The 13706-nt window shown below is 54.3% G+C and overlaps 1 protein-coding gene across 1 annotated transcript in view; it reads right to left on the bottom strand.

Annotated features, from left to right (window-relative positions):
• NDRG1 (N-myc downstream regulated 1) overlaps positions 1 to 11783 on the bottom strand; it is a 58282-nt gene extending 46499 nt beyond the window's left edge. Inside the window, exon 1 of the mRNA XM_017500042.1 lies at positions 11617 to 11783. The gene's annotated coding sequence lies outside the window, so the exon portion shown is untranslated. The remainder of the gene's footprint in view (positions 1 to 11616) is intronic.
• Between the last annotated feature and the right edge of the window lie 1923 nt (positions 11784 to 13706).

Below are 13706 nucleotides of genomic sequence, written 5' to 3'. Positions count from 1 at the left end.
GACAAGTGACCCGGGGCACCCACCCAGTGCACAGGTCCAGACTTTCTGAATGGAAAATGGCATGAGAAACAGCCTGACCACCGCCCTCACATGGCAGCTAGCTTCAGGGTAGGAACCTGGGCCTCGCATTGCCCAAGACCCCTTGGATGCCATGGTAGAGAGAATGCAAGTCTCTGAAATTTCTGCCTAGGGCTCCTCTGAAGACCCAGGAACTCCCAAGAACCTGGTGAAACACCTCTTAGAGGTCAGCCGGCAAGTGCGGGCCACCCCAAATCCACCCGCATCCATCCCTTCTGCCAACACATGGCATTCTGTGGGCGTATCCCGCTCTCCACTGGGATGCTGTGGTCTGAGGCCCCAGTAGATAACCAGCCCCACAAAAATGCCTTTATGTAGACTTTGGAGTCTATGCTCCAGAACATTCTGAAAACAAAGTCAGTTTTATATTTGTGAGCATTCCTGGGCAGCTGCCAGCTTAGAGGCAGGAGGCATGAAAGACCTGGGTCTGTTAGTCTTGCTAATTCAGCAGGTTCACAGTCCCAAGACCCTGGCCTGTGGGACACCTCGCCTACACGACCTAGGGAGCCTTCCAGAAACCCAGGGCCCTGCCAATACCACCCCTCATTTTGAGAGTCAAAGGACTTCTCATTTCACAGGAGCTTCTTAGCATACCCTGCTCAGCAAAGCACTCCAGGGTAAAGTCAAGCAGCCCTCGCTGTGAGCTTCATGAGGCAGGCAGCTTGCCTGCCTTGTTCTTTTCTCCACCTCTAGCTCCCAGCGTGAGACTCTCCTAGGTGCAGAGTCAGGTTGCAGCTTCCTCTGAATAAATGGACAATGCAGCTCACCAGCCACGCTTTCAGTGAAATTCGCTGTTAAAGCTGTTGCTAAACCTGAAGAATGCAATGCCTTGAAAACAAATTCTACATTTATGAGGACTCCACAAATGCTGTGGTTCAGCCCAGTTTGGTCAGTTCTCTTTGGCTTCCAGAAACCGTGATCACATTAGGATATGGTGTCAGCCTCCACCAGCTCTCCTCCTCCAGAACAGAACAGGAAGAAATGTCCACCTTCCTCGTTTCTTTAGCTAGTGAAACCCCTTTACCCTACCCGGTGCCTTTTTCCTTCCTGCAACTTAGCTTCCCAGACCACACGAGGCAATGGGTTGAAAACTCGCTGTGTCTCCTAGAAATATCAAGTTATTGAGCATCTGCTGTTGGGAGCTGGTGGGGCCTTCTCTGACCCAGCCGCCTCAGAGCTAAGGCCTTTGGGAAATCCAGAGATAAAGCTACTGAGTATGATCACAGGGCGTATCTAAACTAGGGGGGATTTTATCTCCCCAGGGATAGTCGGCAATGTCTGGTGACATTATTTATTGTCCCCCAAAAGATTAGATGATTGATTGTGAACCATTTGGGAAGTGTCCCAGACTCTGCACTAGTCTGGGGGGACTGTGGGGGCTGCAGGCTTCGGGGCAGGCTGCATGTTGCTCACGCCCTGCAATTCCAACGCTCCCTGAACCGAGGACTGCAGAAGGTGCTTTCTGCGTGTTGCACCAGCCAGCTGCTGGCGGTCCACCATCTGGTCAGCCTGCAGGGCAGGAGGAGAGTGGCTCCCTCACCTCAGTTCCCCCGAGTTGGGCCGGTCAAGCAGCCCTCACCTTGTCCCTGATGCCTCAACTTTTCAGACTTTTTCCTTTTTTGCAGGAGCTTTTGTTCAAAGGAAATCATGTAAGAAAGTTCAACATATAAAAATGTTAAAAAATAAAAAAATATATATATATACATATATATATATATATGTGTGTATATATATATACACACATATATATGTATATATTTTAATGCCTAGGTGCTTTGGCTGAAGCCAGGGTGAAGGGCCTGAGCCCCACTCCACCCAGGGACTCGGCTGCCTACAATCTGCCCACCCCCAGCCCCCATGCCTCCGGGCTGGCCTTCAAAAATATCTGAGTTCCGGGAAGCAGGCTGGAAAACTCAGGATTTATTCAGAAGTTTCTTCCCACATAGGCTCTATGTGCCCAACACGGAGCTAAGAACAAAAATAACAGCAGCTACGGTGCCGAGACCAGCTATGGGACCCGTCTGGGGATCAGGAGCAAATAGACACAGCTCCTGCCCCATGGAGCTCACAGTCCCAGGGGACAGGGGCTCCCTCGGGTTCGCTCATGAGGCTGCGTCCTGGCTGTGTCCACTGTCCTGTCTGTCTCCCTGGAGGGCAGGGCAGATGTCTTCACCATCACTGTACCTCCTGGACAGAGTTCTCAGCTCAGCACTGCTGACATTTGGGCTCCATATGCAGCCTCTGCTTTAGCGGCTGCCCTGAGCATGGAAGGAGGCTCTGCAGCGTCCCTGGCCTCTGCCCACCACTTGCCCACAGCATACCTCCCAGGCTGTGACCAGCAAAAGAATCCGCAAATGTTGCCAATGTCCCCTGGTGCAACATCCACCCACCTTCGGAACAGCTGATTTTAGTAATTGTTAGCATGTAACAGTATCCAGAAAATGTCAGTTGGATGCATTCTTAATCCAGCGCATGTGCACACACACACACTCAGATGCACTCACACATTCTCACACACTGACACACTTGCAAACTCACTTTCATACACTTTTAAATAGTCTCACACTCACTTTCTCACACACTCACACATTCTCACACTGATACACTCTCATGGACTCTCACAGTCACAGTCATTGAGACTCACACACATTCACTCACACACGCACATTCTCACACACTTACACGCACACGCACGCACCCCACCACCTTCAAACCTTCATTCACAGAGGAGGAGGCTGGACCCAAGCGGCGGCCGGCTGTCCTGAGCTCACCCAGTTGGCTGCAGCACACAGGCTGGAGAGGAGCCAGATCTGATGCTCACACTCTTCCTTCACTCCACTCGTCCCCGAAATACTTTTCTGGGATTCAAAGTCACCACCGAGTGGAAGGACCCAGCTCTAGCAGAAGACTGTATTCTGATGTCTGAGATCTCCGTCTGCCAGCAGGAAGTGTGGCAGGTGATACATGACCTGGTTTGGGGGCTCTGGCTGGTGCCTCCACTCCTGCTCCCTTCCCCCAGGGCACCAAAGGTCCTCATGGCTTAGCAGGTGTGGCAGGCGGAGCCTGTCCCTGGGCTCGAGGTACTTGCCAGACTCCAGTGCTCCCTGCCTCATGCAAAGTCCAAATCACCGAATGTTGAGACCCACTACGGCATTAAATTGGTCCTCTAGCAGGTGCGGTGGCAGGGCAGGGCTACATGCAGCACGCCAGGGGACCTGGGGCTGACTCCTAGCCCACCTGCCCTGTCTCTGCAGTGGCTTGGGACTGACAAACCGTGTCTCCATCTCTGAGGCCATCTTTGCTCCCTAAGATACATAGAGGAAACCCCTCCAGCAGGTTTCCTTCAGCTAAAACCCGGCTTAGCACCAGAAACAGGGCTCCAGGTCACAACACCAGCTGCCAGCCTGACTTGTATCTCCACGTCTTCCTTCCCCAACCACCTGCCTGGAAGGAATTCTGAAAAGACCAATGTCAGAGAAGTGGTAGTGGTAGCCAGGAGCCAGGGGGGAGGCTGGCAGGCCACATGCTGGGGTCACCATTTATTAGCTCTGTGATCCTGAACAATTTACTGAATCTCTTTTTAAAACTGTATTCTTTTTTAGAGAGACAGGGTCTTGCTAGGTTCCCAGACTGGTCTCAAACTCCTGGGCTCAAATGATCCTACTTCGGCCTCCTGAGTAGCTCAGATCACAGGCATGTGCCACCATGTCTGGGCTATCTAACCTCTTTGTGTCAGTTTACTGGTCCGTCAAATGGGCAATGATTAACAGTGGGGCTTAAATTCAAGAACGGCATGGAGAACCTGACAAACAGCTGCTTAATTCATCAGCGTACTTTCCTTTCAGGGTTGACTTGGAGACGCCAGGACATCTGTGAGGATGCAGACTGGGGTTCAGTCCCAGAGTCCCAGCAAGGAGAGGGACATGTGGAAGATGTCCAGCAAATGCCACCGGGGTTTCTGGCTATCAGACCCAATGCACACAACTGGAGCCCTCCTCTCCACCAGCACTGTCAATGAGTAACGAGGGCCCAAGAAGGGCTACACAAATACCTCTCCGGTCCAGCAGACCCAGGAGAGTCAGCAGAGAGCTGGATCATAGGTTCCAGGCAAAGCCAAGGTCAGGATCTGCCCGAGGAAGAAAAGAATGTGACCCATGACCCTGGGGCCTGGGAGGGCAGTTGGCAGAGGCATCTTGGGTAATCCGAGGTCACCTGAGAACTATTCAACAGCCCCTGGGGGATTGAAGGGACACACAGAGCCTGTGTTTCCCCAAAGCCTCAGTGGGGCAGCAGGAGCGCTGGCCTGGGAATCAGGGCCTGGGGACCCTGCCACCTTCCTGTTCCATGACTCTGAGTAAATCACTTCCTCTCTGGGCCTTGGTTTCTCCATCTGTAAAGTAGGCACCGTGTATGTCTATAGGCATCACGCTACCCACAACAAACCTGTAGGCAAATGGAAGCCCAGGCAAGAAGGTCCTTCACAAAGCCATAGGGTCTTACCAAGGCCCTGCTGGGCTCAGCTCTGGCCAGATTAGCCCTGCACCTTGGACCAAGCCCCCCATTTCTTCCAGCCTCAGACCCCTGTCTGGTAAGACTACAGCCTAGCCACCCATCTGTACACCCTCTTGAGCAAACTCTCCTGGGGCACCCCAAACTCCCACAGGGTGGGGCTGAAAGGGTACCCCAGTAGAGCAACATCCATGATCTGTCCTAAGATTTCCAGGTTCCACCCACCAGGAAGAGTAGCCACAGGAAGGCAACAATGAAACCCTACCCAGACACACCACAAAAGCAGCACCAGAGAGTATCTGTGGCACTAACTGGGCTCTGAACCCTGTATTTCCTTTAAGCCTCACAGAAACCCTAGGAGGGAGGTACCCGCATGTCACCATTTAACAGATGGGGAAACTGAAGCACCAAGAGGTTAAGATGTGTGCCCCAAGTCAGCAAGCGTCGAGCTGGCACAGGTTAAAGCAACCTTAAAGGGAACACTGACAGCGACTTTGCATTGCCCGAAATATACCCACCGTCCTTACCACCGCCCATGACCCAGGGGCAACGCTGTGAGGTGGGCTGCACGTGACCATGAGGCTTCTGGTGTGTGGACATCAGCGGGACAGTCACATGCCTCTCCTCCACCTGCATAGTCGTCACTGAGCTGCGACGAGTAGGCTTGAGCTTTTGGCAAAACTGGCGCCTTGGACTTCGCCTCCTTCATAACATCCAGAAGGTTCCCTGTTTTCAGCTCCCCCACAGGACCTTCCTACGACAGCCAACTCAACGCTTGGGAAGAGTGCTCACTCAGCACATTGTTTCACTGGCTCCTCAAGGAGGCTCCCTTGGGAGAGTTTGGGTATTATCATGCCCAGTTCATAGACAGGTAACCTGAGGCTCAAAAACAAAGGTCCACGTGACTTCCAAAGGCCACAGGCCTAGACTCCTTCTTGCTGAGGGAAAGGTGAAAAACTCACTGTTTCGTTGTGGCTGTAGGTGTGGCACGCAATCGTTCCCTCGGGGGAGGACAGACAACAGACCCTTGGAGGCCTTTAGTGAAGCAGAGAAACGGAGGCCTGGGGGGGATCGCTGGCAAGTGTAGCATTGATTGTCACCATCAGCAACTGGCCCAGATTCTACCCCTCCATAACATGCCTGGTTTCAAAGCCACATGAAAGCCAGTGTTCTTTCCAGCACACTGGGCTCTTGACAGAACAAATTTTCAAAGGAGGCAAAAAATCAATGTGTGCTGTTGCTGTTTGCTATGGCAATTTCCCCAGAAGATTGCTGAGAACAGCACCGTTTCTGCCTGAACGTCAAGGAAAACCACCTTGAGATAGGCCCTGGATAGCCCTGCCTTACTGTGGATACGTTCCTTTGTCATTGCTTTGCCAAAACAGATTTTGAAGTCAAGCGACAAAGCAGTTCACGGGCTCACTGGGTGTTTTCTGGACCTTTTGAAACTCAAGGCTCTGGGGAGGGGGAGGAAGTTGGCAGTCTTCACTCACTGTCTTTCTTATCTAATCAACTCAGCAAACAATATGGGTGGATTCACTGGACCTTCCCTAGTTTAGAAGTTAGGGAAATGTTTCAGGGCAATCAAAATCAACAAAACAGTACAAATGTCACACAGAGAACAAAGTCACACTAGGAAATCCTCGAGGGCCCCCATGCTTTGCAGTGGACCCTGAAACCCAGGAGGCGTCAGTGATGTATGTGATAAGCAAGGAATGAAAAAGGGATCCCTAAGAAGGTGAACGCCACAGCCTCCCTCTCAAACAAGCCAAAGCTGCCTTCACTCCCCGGCTGTGGGTACGGAGGGGCTGGAGCTGAAACTGAACTTCTGTGTGCTCAACGTGAGCACAGCACCAGGGATGTCAGCGAGTGTCCCAAACACAACAGCAGGCAGAGGGAGGTGCTGGGAATCTCATCAGGACCCACCTCTTTTCTGTAATACACCTGAGATCTTCCTGGTGGGTCTCAGCAGAGTTTTGGCAGCTCGAGTCATTTGTTTGGCAGAGAGAAGACGACCGTCTGAGGGGACGGGGCGAATAACTGGAAGTCCAAAGGGGGACACTGGTCTCCTTAGAGGATTATTCTGTGAATCTGCGGGACAGGCTTGAGCTGCGCTGGACGGTCTGAGATAATTTGTCGAAATCACACAGACGGAGCCAGTGTTAGCAGAGGACGAGGAAACGGATTCTTCATACTGAACCCTTTGTCCCGAGATGGGATGCTGGCCACACTAACAGAATCCTCCCCTAAAACGGTCTTGCAGCTTCCACCCTCTGGAATGGGCCTCCAATCTTGTCTATGCAAGGTGGTCCAAGTTACTTCCTTAATCGATGGAGGTGTCCTTTCCACCACCACGAACACAGAACACAATACCTACTCAGGACAGGCTCTCAGGTTTCACGGGGGATGTGGGCAGGTCCAAGGAAGGCCCCAACCCAGCCTCCCCTCCAGTGGGGAACAGCCATGGAGGCCTTTCTGGAGAAAGGAAGAGAGTTCTGTGATTAAAAAGGAGGAGGGAGAGGTGGTAAGCAATCCCAGCTGAGAGAGGCTGCAGTCCCACCTCTTAAATGGCCCTCTCACATCCATATTTGAAGACGGTTACTCAGAACCTTCTTAGGTTCCATGGGGGTGGGGCTGAGCGTGAAGACAGGAGAACAGGATAGAGACCTGGGACCCTCTCCATCTCCCTTTAAACAGAGCTCTATAAATGTATAGCTGCAGAAAGGTCCCTGCAGATTTAAAGAAAGGAAAGATTCAACTGCTGGGCCCGGCATTCAAGACCCCGGACTGTTAAGGAGTCTTACTTTCTACCACTTCAGTTGCAAGAACAACTGCTGGACTCAAAAGGTCAGACACCGAGCCCAGGCAGGCAGGGGGCAGGCAGGTCTGCAAACAATCTTAGGTGGGAAAGTCAAAGATCTGGGTCAAAAAGAGACCTGCTTCTGGCCCCAATTGTGTAATCCATTCCCATTCTGCAGCGCCAGAGCCGACGCCCCACCCGAGGGGCCAAGGTTTCTTTTCACATGGCCCCCATCCCAAGAACTCGGCTCCAGGCCAACACCCATTTGTGACCCTCTACTTTTGCAGCTGCCTTCCTGTGAGGCTTCAGTGTCCCCAGCACCTCTGCACACCTGCCTGGGCCAAGTTCTCAGTCAAGACTGCCATCTAGCCTGCCTTTTTGTCTCCAAGTTGAAAGATAAAAAGCAAGTGGATGCCCAGGCCTTCTACCACACTGCCATCAGAGACAGGAACAGCAGCCTGGGGTGGATCCAGGAAGCCAAGCTCATTCTCAAAAGGCGGGCCCAGAGAGGGTGGGCAGCCTCCACGGGCAATGCTGGCATGTAGAAAGGGCTCAAGAGGCTCCCCTTGGCTAGAACCCCACTCCCTGGACTCTGGACAGTAGAGTCACCTGCCTGAGCCTCAGTTTTCTGACCTAAGTGGTGTAAAGAATGTCTTCTACCTAAATCAGATGATGCGATGCATTGAACCTCCAAGGCACTGGAGCACACAAGAGCTATTTACTGAGCACTCACTAATTCCCAGGCGCTGAGGACACAGGGTGGCCTAGAAGGAACAGAATGTATGACCACATCTTTCTTTCTTCTCTCCCACGTCACTCCAGAGCAGAGGTTCTCAACTCTGGCTGCCTGCGGGAGGCCCCGCTCCCAACCCAGCCAAGGGAGCTTTGAAACAATAGTTTATGCCTTGATGGAGACAGAATCGCAGGAGACTGAGCATCAAAATGTGCATTTCAGACAAGGTTCTCATCACACTATTATGCAGCCTACATAAGTTTAGCAAAAAGCAAAACCTAGGTCAAGCATTTGCAGGCACTTTCACAGCCTTGGGTAGGTTTAGGACAAAGGGCCCCAGACTCCGCTTGCCGAGAAGATACCTTGAGAATGTCTTCTGTGGGTGTTACCGACTGCAAACACCTACACTCTGTTTTCCACATGCTGGGTGCTGGTCTCAGTTTACATAGATGAACAGTTACACATCCTAACGACAGCGTGTCTGTGACTAACATTTTACAGAAGGAAACTGAGGCATGGAGCTCCTGATGGCCTTTTCATTCAAGCCTGATTTCTTCAGGCATCCCAACATATTGCCATTAAAAAAAGGCTCTTAAGTCCAACTGTCTGGGTTTAAAATCTGGCTCTCCCCCCTGAGATACGGCTACAGGCAAATCCGTAAACTCTCCTGGCCTCGGCTGCCTTATCCGCTGAATGGAGCAATGTGGTCCAGGCAGCATTTTTGCAAGGATGAAGGCGGATGAAGACAGATAGCAAATGCTCTGGAGGGAGAGAGATGCTGTGTCCCTCCCTGTCTTTCCGTCCAGGCTGAGTCCAACCTGAACACTGCGAGTCTTGGATGCTGAGTCATCATGCTTTCTCTCCCAGGACAGGGCCACTGAGTCATGTCTAGAATAGGATTCTCTGGGGCTGAGTCCCAAGAAGAACTGAAGCTTCGGTTCATCAGAAAAACACAATGCCATCTTTCTTCCAGGTTCATGTGGAGGCAAGTTCACGCCAAAGGGTTTCAATGTACCCGGCGGGGGGCGGGGGGGGACCCCAGCTCAGTTGACATATGCCTTCCCTCTTGGGGGCAGCCCCATTCAGTCAAAGGCCGCCCCAGCGGGCTGCAGCCTCTAAGCACCTGCTCTTTAGGCTGGTTTTGTTAATCTCTCAAGAACACCTGATTTACACTTTTTAAAAAAATCATCCCACTCTTCCTCTTTAGCCTCAAAAGTTTCCTCACCTGAAACCCAGTGAAGATACAATTTCCTTTTGCCCCTCCATAGCAGGCAGGCAAAATCCTGTCAGGAACCCTCTCCACTGCCTTCAGTCCCACGCAGGAGACTCCCACAAAGGGGTCTGGAGACGGAGTTCCGCTCCAGCTCAGCTCTGACTGGGCACACCCCTCCCATCTCCGCACCTCACCTTCCAGCTGTAAAATGGAAAGAAGCTGGACTAGGTCCTGTATGAGTTTTTTATTCCACTCAAATGATCAAACCTTGTTGCTCCAAAAGAACTTCTTCAGGATAGGAGACCCAAACAGACACTCCAGGGTCCTTGGAAAGCCAAACCCAACACCTCCACCATGCCGGGTCTCTCAGGGGACTCAACCTGCTGATTCACAGGAGAATGATGCAGAAGGCCCAGAGCCAGCCAACTCATCCCACGTGTATATTTCAACTCCTACCTGCCAGGCGCTGGGCCAGGGCCAGGTTACAGGAGGAGGAAGGCATATCCTCTTCCTCACCAAGGTGCAGGTTACATTCTTGTGGGAGACACGGTCCCGCAAAGCTAATAAGTCACAGGTCAGGGGAACATCCCATTTTCCATCACACCCCCGAAACCCTGTCTCTCCCTCACACGTTCCTTCATCCCCCACCTTGCGCTGCCTCCGCCTGGGGCTGGCTCTGCCACCACACACACCACACAGAACCAGTCTGCGCCTCCAGCTGTGTCTTCCCCACCAAAAGGCAGCCCCTCCAAGACAGGCGCTGGGGTTTGCCCTCTCCACACCTTGCTTATTTCAAATCACATTTGTGAAACTCAGTGAGAACGCCAGAATTTCTATGCAGGAAGAGTCTAAACGGAAAAAATCTCCTTGAAACTGCATTTCTGTAGCAAGAACAGGGGGGTCCTATTTAGATATGTTCATTTAAGAGAAGGTCCCGTGCCGCTAACAGGTAATAAATATAAGGATGTCTACCGCCCTCCTGCCTGGCCACCGGCTGATCTCTGAATCTTAGATCTTTCCCAGTAGCTTAAAGGGACCAAGCAAACTGAAGTGCCCCAGCGTAGTGAGGAAGGGCTGTTCTTGGGTGAGCATAAAATAACCAAGGGCCCTGACTCCCCCACCCGCTGCTGGGCACCTCCCACTTCCGAGCCACAGAGGCCTGCTCTTCAGGACCCCCAGAGACAGCAGGGACCATCCGCAGGGGAAGCGGGGGAGGGGTGGGAGTAAGGAACCAACCCACGAAATCCCAGCTCCAGCTACTAATTTGACAGAGACGTGACAGCGTGTTTTCCCCAGAACCAGCCGCATTCCCCATGCCCTGCCGGAATCTCCTCCCGAGGCTGAATCAGAGACCGCGGCGGATCCCCCAGGAACGTCGGAGTAAATTCCAGCTGTTTTCCCCTCTGGAGGGCAGGAGCGGCCAGTACCGGAGGCAGGGGAGGGGAGGAAAGTGGGGGAGGGTGGGAGGAGGCGAAAATGACGCCACTCCTAGCTCCAGCCAGCTCTGGGGCTGCCAAGTGTCCCCGAGACCCCTCTCGCCCAGGCCACTTCTCCCACGTTGCCGCCGCTGCGCCAACCCCGGGGTCGCACTCTGCCCAGGGGCGCTGGAAGACACTTTGCTCCCGCGCGCGGGTCGTGCTGTGACACACCCTGGACCCTCCCCCCAGCACACTCTTACACTCACACGCACACTCACACCGCCCTGGGTGCGCCTCGGGACTGAAGCGCCACCAGCCTCTCGGATCCACACCCGTTCCGGACCCAGTCTAGGAGCCAGACACACCCACGCCCCCTTCTCCAGCCTCCTGGCCAAGGCCGCTCGCTGCTACCAACCCCTCATCTACACACTCGCGCGCAATCTCTCCGTTCCCCCCGCCACACACACAGCCAGTCCCTTCTGCACCCACGTCCAGCGCGCACCCCTGCCAGCAGCGCCAGCTGGGATTCCAAGAGGACGCCAGGAAACGCGATCCAGGTGTTTTCGGGCCGTCTCGTCGCCCCCTTCCCGACCCCAGAACCCCATATCCCCAGCGAGGGGGGAAGATAAATGGGAACCTATCTTTTTTTTTCTCCCTTTCCCTAATTGAAGCGCCCTTTTCAGAGGTCCCGGCACCCAAAGGCGCCTCACGCCGCGCCCCGGGATGGCCACGCACTTGCTGCTCCGGGGCGCTCGCTCCTGGGGCCCGCGGGGCTACAAAGGGCGGTCCCCGGGCTCCAGCGGCACGGCATGGGGGGCCCCTTTCCGCTCCGCGTCGAGCCCGGGAGAGGAGGGCGCGGGCTTACCTAACGCGAGGGAGGAAGGAAAGGACCGTGCCGAGGCTGGCGGCGCGGCGCCCGCAGGAGCCGAGGGCGGAAGACGAGCTGGGGCAGCGCAGCGCGAGCGCGGACCAGGCGAGGTTTGTTTACGTCCCGGCGGAGGCCGACTTTATAGCCCGCGGCCCCGCCCCCGCGCCTCGCCCCTCCCAGGCCCCTCGGGCCCGCACGCAGCCGGGACACACCCCTTCCCCGCTCCCTCCTCCCGGGCGCGCGGGGCCGGGCTGAGGCCGCGCTCGGCCGGCGCCCGCTGGAGCCGCCGCCTGTTGCGCAAGCGTTCGCAGGGGCGCGGCCGAGAGGGGCCTCGGGGCCCGGGTGGTGGGTCGGCTCTGCTGCCCCTCCGAGTCCGGGGCCTCGGCCTGTGTGCGGGCGCGTGTGCCCTGCCCGGAGGAGGACTGTGTGCTCGTGCGTGTTCCTGTGCGCGCTCGCGCGTGTGCCTGCGGACTTCCTCGTGTCTCCGTGAGGCCGGAGGGCCCCATCTCGGCCTCAGTTTCTCCTCCGAGTCTCGTCGCGCCACGCCCTGGGCGACTCCCTGCACTTCCCCCGGGTCTCACCCGCTCCGCTCCCCAGCCGGATGCCGCTGCCTGCCCTCAGCAGCCGCCTTCGCTTTCGCCCGACCGGCTCCCTTCTTCCTTGTCGCCGAAGCTCTCCGCTGAAATCCTCGCTCCCGCTGAATCTCGTCCATCTTGCCCACCGCCGCCCCCCGCCCAGCGCCCCCCCTTCCCCTCATCTTCCAGATCTAAGCACACTCGCTGGACCTTGCCCGCTGGGTCTTCTCTCTTGCCCCACAGGCCCAGAAGGGAGGATTCTCACCCCTTCTTCTTCTGATTTCCTGAACTTCCAAGACACGCCCTTTCCAGCCTTAGCACTGTCCTGCTGTCCTGCCCTGTTTGTGTGTGACTGTTGCCTGCATGTTCTCATTTGGCCGCAGGAACCAGCAATTCTAAACCCTTACTGCACATGAGAAGCCCCAGAGGAGCCGCCCAAAAAAAAAAAAAAAAAAGAAAGAAAGAGAGACAGTTTAATCAGAATCCCAGGGAGTGCAAACTAACTGGGCATTGGGGTTTTTACAGAGCTCCCCAGGTGGCTCCTGATGTGCAGCCAGGTTGAGAAGCACTGCGTGGTGGAACATGATTTTATGAATAAAGGAAGACTGACAGCTGGCACCGTCATTGTCCTCAGGCCACCTGCCCAGCCTTGAATTTGCCACTGAGCTAAAACCAGACTTAGGGCAAGCTCAGGTGACCCTCGCTGTCCTCCCACCCCCCGCCACACACACCACACACACCACACACACACACACACACTCATTTCCTGCTGAATTGTAAACCTCGTTTCTGTGCCAACCTATGCTGTCCCAAGGCAGGGGGCATGGCTTTCCTCTCTGCTTCCCATTTGCCTCCCTAGGCCCCAACACTTATTTATTCTGTCAGTCCACAAATGACAGAATTGAGCTGGTCTTATGAGCTGGGTCCTGTGCGCCACCACTGGGAAAGGACTGAAAAGGCCAAGACCTTTTCTACGGGGGCATAGCATGGCACAACCCCAAGACGCAGTTTCTCCATCCATACAGCATGGTTGAGCTGAACTCATTCATTCTCTAACTATATTAAGGACCTGCTATGCCCAGGTACCATTTTAAACCCTGGGGACATGATCGTGAACAACAAAAATTGTGCATCTTTGGGAGCCATCCTGTTGCCTAAAGATCCTCAAGCAGTCTGTGTGCCTATTTGCTTTTACCCAGCTTACATTTACCCATTTTTCCGTGGGCTCCCCCATTGTGGTGATTTTTTGAGAGAGCACCTTTGTTTTTTTAATCTGCAAAAGCTACAATGCCTCAAGTTCAAAAGTGCGAAGTGTCGAGATAAGGAGTATCAGGTTCAAAAGTGCAGCAAAGGCGGCCCACTTCTTCAGTAACAAATGGAACTCCAAGTGCCTGGAAGAAGAAGAGCATTTTGCCAGGTGACGCCCTTGCCTGTCTCTTTGAGGGGATCCTCAGGATGGAGCACAAAGAGCAGCCCAGACTTGCAGCTTGAAACGCTGAGGAGGTTGCCTGG

This window comes from Cebus imitator, unplaced genomic scaffold, assembly GCF_001604975.1.
Source record: "Cebus imitator isolate Cc_AM_T3 unplaced genomic scaffold, Cebus_imitator-1.0 Scaffold13, whole genome shotgun sequence".
Lineage (NCBI taxonomy): Eukaryota > Metazoa > Chordata > Mammalia > Primates > Cebidae > Cebus > Cebus imitator.
The sequence above is the reverse complement of the archived record's forward strand: the minus strand, read 5'-3'. Positions and strand labels throughout refer to the sequence as shown.